We start from the raw sequence: 10,272 nt of genomic DNA on the forward strand, positions 1-10,272 counted from the left end.
TTTACATCGAAAATTGATGTAAACAACTTTTTCTTTTGGTTTTTTCATCTTAAATCAATGTAAGCAACTTTAATGATGTACAATTATATCGATTCTCACTTCAAAAATCTGAGTCCAGAAAACATACTATATAGATTGCTCATATTTTCGCTTGACACCAGCCAGTTGATATATTCACTAAACCACTTAGTATTGATCTCTTTTTTTTTCTGGAAAAGATAAGGTATGATTTATTAAAAATGAAGAAAAAAGAGAGTATACAAGATACAAGGATCCTCCCAGATCATTGTACTATCAATTTCACTTTCTTCTTTTAGATATTATATCTCTCCATGTCGAACTTAAGGTTATGTTTGGTTTGAAAAAAAATGTAAGGAAGGGAAAGGTAGAAAAACCTTTACAAACCTTGTATTGATTTTCCTGACTTTCCCTTCCTTTCCTTACCTTTTCCTTCAAAGCAAACATAGCCTAAAATGGGGATGTTAGGGAAATAAACATGTGAAATAAATGTCATCCTCCCAATTCTAGAATCTTCCCAGTTCGGTTCGGTTATATCTACCTGTCACAACTGACATCTATAGTGTAGTTAGATTCTTTTTGCCACAAGTACCTCTATAAAGAAAACGAGGAAATTTAAAAAGAAGAAAGACTAAAATTCTAAGGTCTACTTCCTAATACTCGTCCAACATAAGAGATTTGAGTTCTCCATTACCTATTTACATACAGACATCAATAGGATACGTGGTGGCTTCCCATTTGTAATTTGATTATAAGTGTCCACGGCTTCTGCAAGACTTCAGTCGCCATAGCCGATGCTCATATCTTTTGCCCTTTTAGTGTGGCTTACTAATGTGTTGAACCAAACCCTCTTGTCTCCAACCTGTTGAATTGGGTACATTGTCCCTACAGGAATACCAATGCAAAGAAAGAATAAATCGGGACATAAACCATGACGAGGGATAATTTGGTACTCTCAATCGTACAGCGGCACGTATCCTCGGGATGATACCTTGTCATTGAATCAGCAGACCAGCTCAGTAAGTTAGCTTGGAGCATCTTATTCAAGCCGACCTCCATCTCGACAAGGTTGAACTGGTAGACCCCGTAAGATTACAACGATTTGACCTAAGAGTCGGCCGAACTATGGGGATCTAAGACGACATGTAGAGAAGAGCTCGTTGACCGTCCCCGGTAGTATACTACTAAGAGCGCCAATACCTCAACCGTTAGAATGGCTTACTGTGTCGCACGCCTCGGAATTACTCAGATAGACCGTAACTCCTGCGGAGATCTCGCAACTGACACATTATCTTGCCTCACAAAGCAGAAACGGCTCTGCTAGGAGCTCAAGCCCATTACAAGAGGGCTCTGCACACTGGCGCCTATAAAAGGCGCTCACTTCTACTTGGAAAGGTATGCATAATCATACATTCTCAAGCTCTCTCAATCTCTCAAAGAACTCTCGAACACTTACTGACTTAAGCATTGAAGTGCCCTCCCTGGGTAAAAGACACCTGGGCACTCTAACCCTGTCTCTCTTGTAGTGCAACATTAGCTCGGTCATCCTTCAGCTCGGCCCCAATTAGGAAACATCCGAATCAGAGTCTGAGTCAATAGACACGAGCGAACTGTCAGATCGTGCATCATCAATTGGCGCTGTCTGTGGGAAAGTAACAAAAGTTAAGTTCTCTTTTACCTCTTCCAAAAATTAAGAAATGGCATCCTCAAGTAATCAGCCCGCCAACAACAATGACCAAATTCCCACTCACTATTGGCCAAATCGACATTCCCCTGCACCCAGCTGCTATACCAGAGAATGTGAACATGCCTCCTACTGCAGTTGAGCCTGCAACAGCTCTTGCGGCAGCCGACGCACGCTACTTCCATGATTTGGTACAATGTGTGTAGGGAATGAGTGAGCAACTCAAGTCCTAGGAAAGCAGGTTCGCCTCCATGGAGGGGAGCAGCAACGGCAACAACAACAGCAACACCAGGTGCATCGTCAATAGGTACCTCGACAAAATCCCAGTCTAAATTAGATCGGCCATGTCAATCTAGTTCCACCCTAGGTCCACAGCCAAGTTCAGGTCTCCAACAGGGTGGGCCAATGGTTCCATTCCAGCCCTTGCGAAGCAGGGCCCCTCCGCTAGTTTTACATTATTCCAATTGTTTTTTTTATGGACATAGTTTGCAATGTAACAATAAAAACAATTCCCTAGTGACTCTGATTAATTCAGAACCTTTGGCATCATTGAATTTGAATTTGTGCCCTACGGCCTGTCTTCCCAAAAACGTCTCACATAATAGAAAATCGCCGAATGTCCTCTCACATTCATTCCCCTTCAAACTCGTGTGTCCTTAAGGCTATGTTTGGTTTGAAGGAAAAGGTAGGGAAGGGAAAGGTAGAGAAAGCTATACAAAACTTGTATAAGTTTCCCTACCTTTCCCTACTTTTTCCTTCAAACCAAACACAGCCTAAGCGTTAGCTCAAAAAGTCCAAAAGAAAAATGTTTCTCTCATTCTCGCTCATAATCTCTCATCTCTTGACCTAACCTGAACCCTGTACCTCCTCTTCCTCCATCAGAGATTGATGAGAAATCTGGCAAGGACACCGGAGGTAATCCCCATCTGTCTCATCTCATCTTTTCGAATATGTGCTGCTGTGTTCAGTGTTAGTTTAGATGGTTTGCTGTTGTGTTTTTTCCATGTTCTGGTCTGCTGTGTGTCCTATGTTTTCTGTTTAAGGAAAGAGCTTTTCACTGAGAAAAGATAGGATGAAATGGGGTTTCATTACTCATTAGGCTACAGTGCTACACAGTTGTAGATAAAATACAATTTTTTTGAAGTATGTTGTAAACAAAATATTTGTATTTTAGTAAGAATTGCCTGTCACTGGAAAATGAGGAAGAAAACTGGAATCTAAGGGTCTGAAAGACTGAAACCAATCCGCATTAGGCAGGATTTACACTAGCACGTAGCGGCAGCTTAACTGTTGTCTCCAGTGTCCTTCCTGGAACGGTCATCAGCATCGGCGCCAGATTTCACGTCAAGCTCGGATGGAGGAGGAGGAGGTGCAAGGTTCAGGGCAGCTTGAGAGATGAGAAGTTATTATAATTATTTTGTTTGATAGAAACAGAAAGGGGCTACACAAGACGGAGGTAGCACGTTCCCACAAATCAGACATACAAATAAAAGCTAAATTCCATAGAAGGTCACTGAGATTGAGACTTACTATACCCCGTTGAGAAGAAAAGGCTTGATTGGTAAACCAATCTGTTGCTTCATTAGCTTCCCGGTACACGTGATTGTTGACAAATTCTTCATTTGCTCGATTCTTCAATTCCAGATACTCTTCAATGATGTTCCGCAAATTCCAAGGGGGTCGATGAGCTGCTTCAGACAGGATATCACAAGCAAAGAGTCACCTTCAATTATATTGGAATGGTTTGGGAAATTCGCTGCCAGGTTGTGGGCCTCCCATGTGGCCCATGCTTCTATCAAGTTGATGGTCGAAGAACCTAAGTGAGAGATGAGAAGTTATGAGCAAGAATAGGGAGAGGCCATCCCGTTAGCTTCACAAGTTCAAAGGGGGATGTATGTGAGAGGACACACGATGACTCCCTATATTGTGTGTGACATTTTTTTAGCACCAGGCCATGGGGTGGAGATTTGAACTCGGCATTAGGGGTGGATTTGAGCTGAGCTGAGCTGAATAGCTAGCTATTCAAGCTCGACTCACCAAGGCAATACGAGGTTCGAGCTCAAGTTTAGTTTGAGCTAGAACCTTGAGCTCTAGCTCGAGCTTGGCTCAACTCAAGGTCGATTTGAGAAAATGTTTTATAATAATAAAAAAATCATATATAAAAATATTTTTTATTTGATATTATATATATTATTTTTATAACATATTTTATTTTCTATAATTTTATATATTATTATTATTATTATTATTATTATTATTATTATTATGTAGCTATTCGAGCTTAGCTCACGAGCTAAGCTTTATTAGGCTTGAGCTCGACTCGATTAATAAATGAGCATATAAATTGGGCTCGAGCTCGACTTAAAGCTCGGTTGAAACTGAGCCAAATTGAATTTTTATGAGTCGATCTCAAATAGCTCGTAAATAGCTCGACTCGTGGCCACCCCTACTTGACATCATTAACATGATAGCTAACTGATGATGCGCGATCTGGCAACTCCCTCGTGTCTATTGACTCAGACTCTGATTCGAATGTTTCCTAATTGGGGCCGAGCTAAAGGGTGATCAAGCTGATGTTGCACTGCAAGAGAGACAGGGTTAGAGTGTTCAGGTGTCTTTTACCCAGGGAGGGCACTCCGGTGCTTAAGTCAGTAAGTGCTCGAGAGTTCTTTGAGAGATTGAGAGAGCTTGAGAATGTATGATTGTGCATACCTTTCTAGGTAGAAGTGAGTGCCTTTTATAGGAACTAGTGTGCAAATCCCTCTTGTAATGGGCCTGAGATCCTGGCGGAGCCGTTTCCGCTTTGTGAGGAGGGATAAGGTGTCGGTTGTGAGATATCCGCGGGGTTACGTTCTATCTGAGTAATTCTGAGGCATGCGCCACGATAAGCTGTTCTAAAGGTCGAGGTATCGGTACTCTTGGTAGCATACTACCAGGGACATTTACTGATCTCTTCTCTACATGTCATCTTAGATCCCTAGAGCCCGGTCGGCTCTTAGGTCAGGTCATCATAATCTTAAGAGGTCTACCAGTTCGGCCTTGCCGAGATGGAGGTCGGCCTGAATGATGTGCTCCAAGCTAACTTACCGAGCTTGTATGTTGACTCAGCGCCGAGGTGTCATCCGGAGGCCATGTGTCGCTATACGATTGGGAGGACCCTTACCCCTCATCAATTGCCCCCTCTCGAGCCGACATTAGCTCGGTGAAGGGAGTAGCTCTTAGTAATAGGTCTGACTGGTTCACTTTATCAGCTCGATTCGAAGTTAAGTGAATCGCGGCTGCTCTTTCAAATTTCAAATCCAAAAAAGAGCTGTGTGCTGGTAAATTTTTCAAAAGAAGCACGTGCATAGAGTGCGCTGATTTCGAATTTGAAAAATAGCGCTCCCTGCGAGTGCACAAATTTGAATTCAAAATATCTTGCGTGTACTGCTAGCTATAGCTTTGCTTTTGGCGCATCTACATCGTTCATCTCCTTTTTTTAGTGGGTTATAAGTATGGGGTCCCCCACCGAGGTGTTCACTTGCATTGTTTCTTTTCTGGAGCTTTCTAGGTCGTGTCTGGTTGGAGGAGGTCACGAACCGAGTTGCGATCCAAGTTTTGCTCTTTGTCGGTATTCTGTAGTCGCTGTCACCGGTCTTCTTTTGCTTCTCCAGTGAGTATTTTGATTTTCATGGTGTCCCATAGTCCACCTGTAGGTAGGTCATTTGACCAAGGGTTGGACAGTGAGGCGAGCTCCTCGGGGGAGGACTCCTATGGGGAGTATTGTGCTGAATCTTTGGTGGGAAAAAGGCACGAGGTGGAGTAGGTCATATCTATGTTTGGTCCGACCAAGTTGTCCAGGGAGCGAATTGTCGAACTGTGTCACACGTATTAAATCCCTAGCGAGTACAATTGGATCGAGCTGCGCACCGGTCACTACCCTTGGGACCATGACTGAGATGCATTGTGTGTTTATGAGGAGGCGTTGGTCGCCAGTCTCCGCTACTCCCTTCACCCTTTCATCGTTTCTGTTTTGATGTATTATGGTGTATCTCTGGGTCAGCTCGGCCCTAATGCAATCTGAACTCTGGTGGGGTTGATCATCCTGTGCCACCATCATAACTTCCCACTAAACCTTGAGGTCTTCTTGACTTTAATTCATATGAAGAGGGTTTCCAATCCTTTCTGCTTCTATCTTCCTTTTCGTAGCGGGTGCAAAGTGTTGGTTGACACCCATAACAAGGTTAAGGGGTGGAGAAACAAATTCTTCTTTCTTGCTAAAGATGGTGGTTGGGGTATGAACACCATTTGGTATAGCAACTGTCAAAGTTTTCATGAAAGTTAGGGTGTCGAGCTACACGCTGCGCTTTAGGAATTTGTCCACAAAAAGGTCCAGGTAAAGAGTGTCCTAACTGAGCCTATGCTTATACAGGCTGGCTTGAGTCACATAGGTAAGTCGGCCATTGGGTCATTTGCATCTACATCTTACATTTCCTTTGTATCTAGCTCGACAACTTGGCTAACTATTTTTCTCTTCTTCAGACATGGCGAGCTTTGCTTCCATGTTGACGGTGGACAAGGAGAAGAAGTCTTCTAGGAAGAAGTAGAGGGCGGATCGCTGTTCTTCAATGGAGGGGACCTTAGCTAGTGTTGAGGTGAGGTCTCTACACTCCACTCCTCCTGTCATCGACCTTGAGGGAGGTGGTGAGCCGATGTGCAATGATCAGTACCCAACAGGACCAGCCACCATCGACGCTCAAGTCAACCAAGAGGAGCACGAAGCTGGCCTCGGACATTCCTCCCTTCATTCCTAACATCGTTGATGTCTCGGTGATAGATTGGGTGAACAACCCTCACGTAGCTCTCCAAATAGCCAAGGGTGTGCTTCTTCCCAAGGATGTGTGCTTCTAGAGTGGCCTGGATCAGATTGACGCAGGAGCTCAAATGACCTAGTGTATCGCCGAAGTTTGCCTCTTTGCAAATTCTTTTATCCTTGCTTCTGGAGCACTTTATTCTAACAATGATTTTCCCTCTTATCTTTTCTTTTCTTTCTTTCTCTTTTTTTTTAGGCGAGCACCATCGAGCAAGTTTTACTAGACCACGTGTGTGCGGGCCAAAAGGAAAGAGCCAACATGCAGGCAAGCATCAACTCGCTTTAGTCCGAGATGCAGAAGCTCTAGGTCGATTCCGAGGAAGATCGCTAGTGCTTTTGTGAATTGAACCAAAAATTGCAACGTGAACTGATCGAGGCTCAATGCGGGCTCATGGAGGTCCAGGACTCCATTGCTGCCCAAGAGCGTCAACTATGCCCAGAATATGTGCCGAGTTGAGGAGACGGTTGTTGCTCATTTCTTAGAATCCCTAGAATATGAGAGGAAGAGAGCGGAAGACGACATCACTTCAATGAAGAAGGGATTCAAGTTATGTTGCTACTACTTAAAGATGTTGCATCCTATTTTCAACTTTTGTTCTTTCTTCGTGCGTGATGTGCCGGGTGACCTCGTTACACAGTTAGACGAGGAGCCCTTGACTCCCGAAGATAAAGAGGAGGACGGTGAGGAAGGGAATGAAGAGGGTGGTGACGAGGTCCAGAGCGGCGACGATGAGTAGCTCATCTTGTTTGTTGGTGGTGACCTTTCGATGTTTCTGGAGGCCTTCGAGTTCTTGTAAGTTTATCTTGAGCTTGTATGCCCTTTCAATGTCTTAACTGTTAAGAGATTTTTTTTTTAGACACATATGTACAACCATGGGCCTTTTTCTACTTTCAATGAAACTTAGTTTTTTGCAACTATTGCTTCTTTTGGATGGAACTTTTTCTCGCATTTGTCATTTAGCTTGGCTTAGTTGTCGTTATATTGGTCGAACACCTTGGCGAAGTTTAGCGAACCCGTTAATGCAACTCAAAACACTTTACTTCAAAGATAATACATGCGTAGGTTGTCTATGTCCCAAGCCCGAAGTACTACCTTCCCTTCAAGTGTTTTGAGCTCGGATGCGTTTGCGCCTATCACTTTGGAGACCCTGTAAGGGCCTTCCTAGTTTGGACCAAGCTTTCCCACATCAGGCTCAAGCACCATAACTTTCTTGAGGAGCAGGTCACCAATTCTAAATTGGCGTCTCTTGACTCGGGCGTTATAGTACTGAGCTACACGTTGTTGGTATGCTATAGTTTGAATGTAGGTTAGGTCTCTCACCTCTTCTACAAGGTCGAGATTCACTCATGGGTCTTTTTCATTGGTCTCTTCATTGAATGCTTCAGGTTGTAGTGTCGGGACTTCCATCTCTATCAATATTACTGCCTCAGTCCCATATGTTAGGTTAAAAGGCATTTCACTTGTCGTTGCTTTAATAGTTGTTCGATAGGCCCATAACACAATGGGCAGTTCATCCACCCACAAACCTTTAGCTCAGGAAAGCTAAGCTTTAAGGCCGTGGAGGATGGCCTTGTTGGTTACCTCGGCCTGATCATTGGCTTGGGGATGAGCGACTGAGGTGAAATTCTACCTTATTCCCATCTGTGCACACCAGTCTTGGAACTTGACGTCTTTAAACTACTTCTCGTTGTTCGAGATCAGTACCCTTGGTAGATCGAACCTACAGATGATGTTCTTCCAGAAGAAACTTTGAACATTGCGAGCTGCCATGATAACCAGTGGTTCAGCTTTTACCCACTTTGTGAAGTAGTCTACTACGACCACTAAAAACTTCTTTTGACCTTTCGCTGGTGGGAAGAGGCCCAACATGTCTATCCCCCATTGTGCGAATGGCCATGGGCTGGTTAAATACTTCAGATCAGTCGCTGGTTGGTATAGGATGTTGGCATGTCGCTGGCACTTAACACATCTCTGGACTAGCTCAACTGCATCTGCTTTCATTGTGGGCCAGTACTACCCTTGTCGTAAGGCTTTTTAAGCTAGGGCCATGCCCCCTAAATGTCCTCCACAGAGCCCTTTGTTGATCTCATGTAATACTCAATCTGCTTCAATTCGGCATAGGCACCAGAGATATGGCAACGTTAAGGACCTTCTATAGAGTTGCTCGCCTACTATCACGTAGCAAGCTACTTGTTGTTCTATTCCCCAAGCTGCATTTCGTTCTTTTGGCAATATTCCTTGACTTAGGTAGTCGAGGAGTAGATCTATCTAGCTCGGCTCTGTAGTTGTTATTTGGGTGACCTCCTCTATTGTCTTCTCTATAGAAGGGCGAGGTAGATCTTCTATATGGATTGTTCTTTTGGTCGAGTTGATTATGCTGGCCAATTTGGATAGAGTATCGACCTCTATATTTTTCGATCTCGAAATTTGCTAAAGATGCCAAGAGTGGAAGTAGGGCAGGAGTTCCCTTATCTTAACCAAGTAGGCCGACATGGAGGGTTCCCGTGCTTCATACTCACCATTCACTTGGTTTACCACAAGTTGTGAGTCACTGCAAACCACGAGATGCTTGGCCCTGACCTCCTTCACTAATGCCAGCCCGGCTATGAGTGCCTCATACTCGGCCTCGTTGTTTGAAGCTCGGAATAAAAACTGGAGTTCGTATTCTAGTTTCACCTCACTAGGTTCGTAGAGTATCAACCCAACTCCACTTCCACTCTAGTTGGATGAGCCGTCCACATGAAGTATCCAAGGCTCCTCATCCCAGGTAACAATAAGACTAAGAGAAGAAACAAGTCACCCAAGAGAAGTAGATCGCCAAGAAGTAGGCATAGCAGCTCGCCTCGCAAGAAAAGCAAGTCTCCATCCAGGGGTTCAAACAAGCAATTTGGGACCTAGCCCTTGTATACTAGAACTTTCACTCCCATGAATGCAAAAAAGGGAGAAATTTTGATGCAGATAAAATCTAATAACTATGTAAAGTGGCCGGCCAGGATGAGGGGCAGCCCCAACTACCAGGAACCCCAAGAAATACTACCACTTCCATCCTGATGTTGGCCATGAAATGGAAAACTGTTGGAATCTCAGAAACGAGATAGAAGACCTAATCAAAAGGGGATACCTGAGGCAGTTCGTCAAGGATGAGCAACGGCCTGAAGAGTCGAACAAAGAAGCACCCCAAGCGAGCAGGGAGCAAGAAGTAGCTCCCTGAAACCAATAGTAAGAGCGACCTGTCCAGGGGTAATCAACATGATTACTAGAGGGTCAATAGTAGCAGGGTGCACCACCTTAGTAGGGAAGAACTCCGTCAGAGAACTAGATCATGAAGATGATAACCCGCCAAAGCACCCAAGAACGGAAGAAGTCATTTACTTTACTGAATACATGTGCGGAGTACAGTATCCACATGATGACACTTTAGTAGTGAGGTTGTGAATCAATGATTTTAAACTGAAAAGAATCCTAGTCAACTCCGGCAGCTCGGCTAACATCATATTTTTGGAGGCCTTTGAGCTTATGGAGCTTGGTAAAAAGGATCTCCAGCCAATCGGCGTACCCTTAATAGGTTTCAGAGGGGAAGTAGTTCAGCCAGTTGGCAGGGTGAGGGTTCTACTCGAAGCGGGCTTGCCTCCTAACATGGTTCGCTTTGATCATGATTTCCTACTGGTCGCCACCCCCTCCCCATACAATGCCATACTGGGCCGACCTATTCTACAC

The 10,272-nt window shown here is 44.2% G+C and overlaps 1 long non-coding RNA gene across 2 annotated transcripts; it reads right to left on the reverse strand.

The window, feature by feature from the left end:
• Positions 1 to 591: 591 nt before the first annotated feature.
• LOC148852641 (uncharacterized) lies at positions 592 to 3,569 on the reverse strand. Of its 2 annotated transcripts, XR_016099904.1 has the most exons (3): positions 3,233 to 3,569; positions 1,697 to 2,013; positions 592 to 1,605 (listed from the first exon to the last, which is right to left on the reverse strand). It is a non-coding gene; the product is annotated as an uncharacterized LOC148852641 (long non-coding RNA). The 2 variants fall into 2 exon arrangements; XR_016099905.1 differs by lacking the exons at positions 592 to 1,605; positions 1,697 to 2,013 and adding an exon at positions 2,828 to 3,089.
• Positions 3,570 to 10,272: the final 6,703 nt, after the last annotated feature.

This window comes from Nelumbo lutea, chromosome 5 (assembly GCF_056320005.1).
Source record: "Nelumbo lutea isolate HS-2025 chromosome 5, American lotus-T2T, whole genome shotgun sequence".
In the NCBI taxonomy this organism is placed as follows: domain Eukaryota; kingdom Viridiplantae; phylum Streptophyta; class Magnoliopsida; order Proteales; family Nelumbonaceae; genus Nelumbo; species Nelumbo lutea.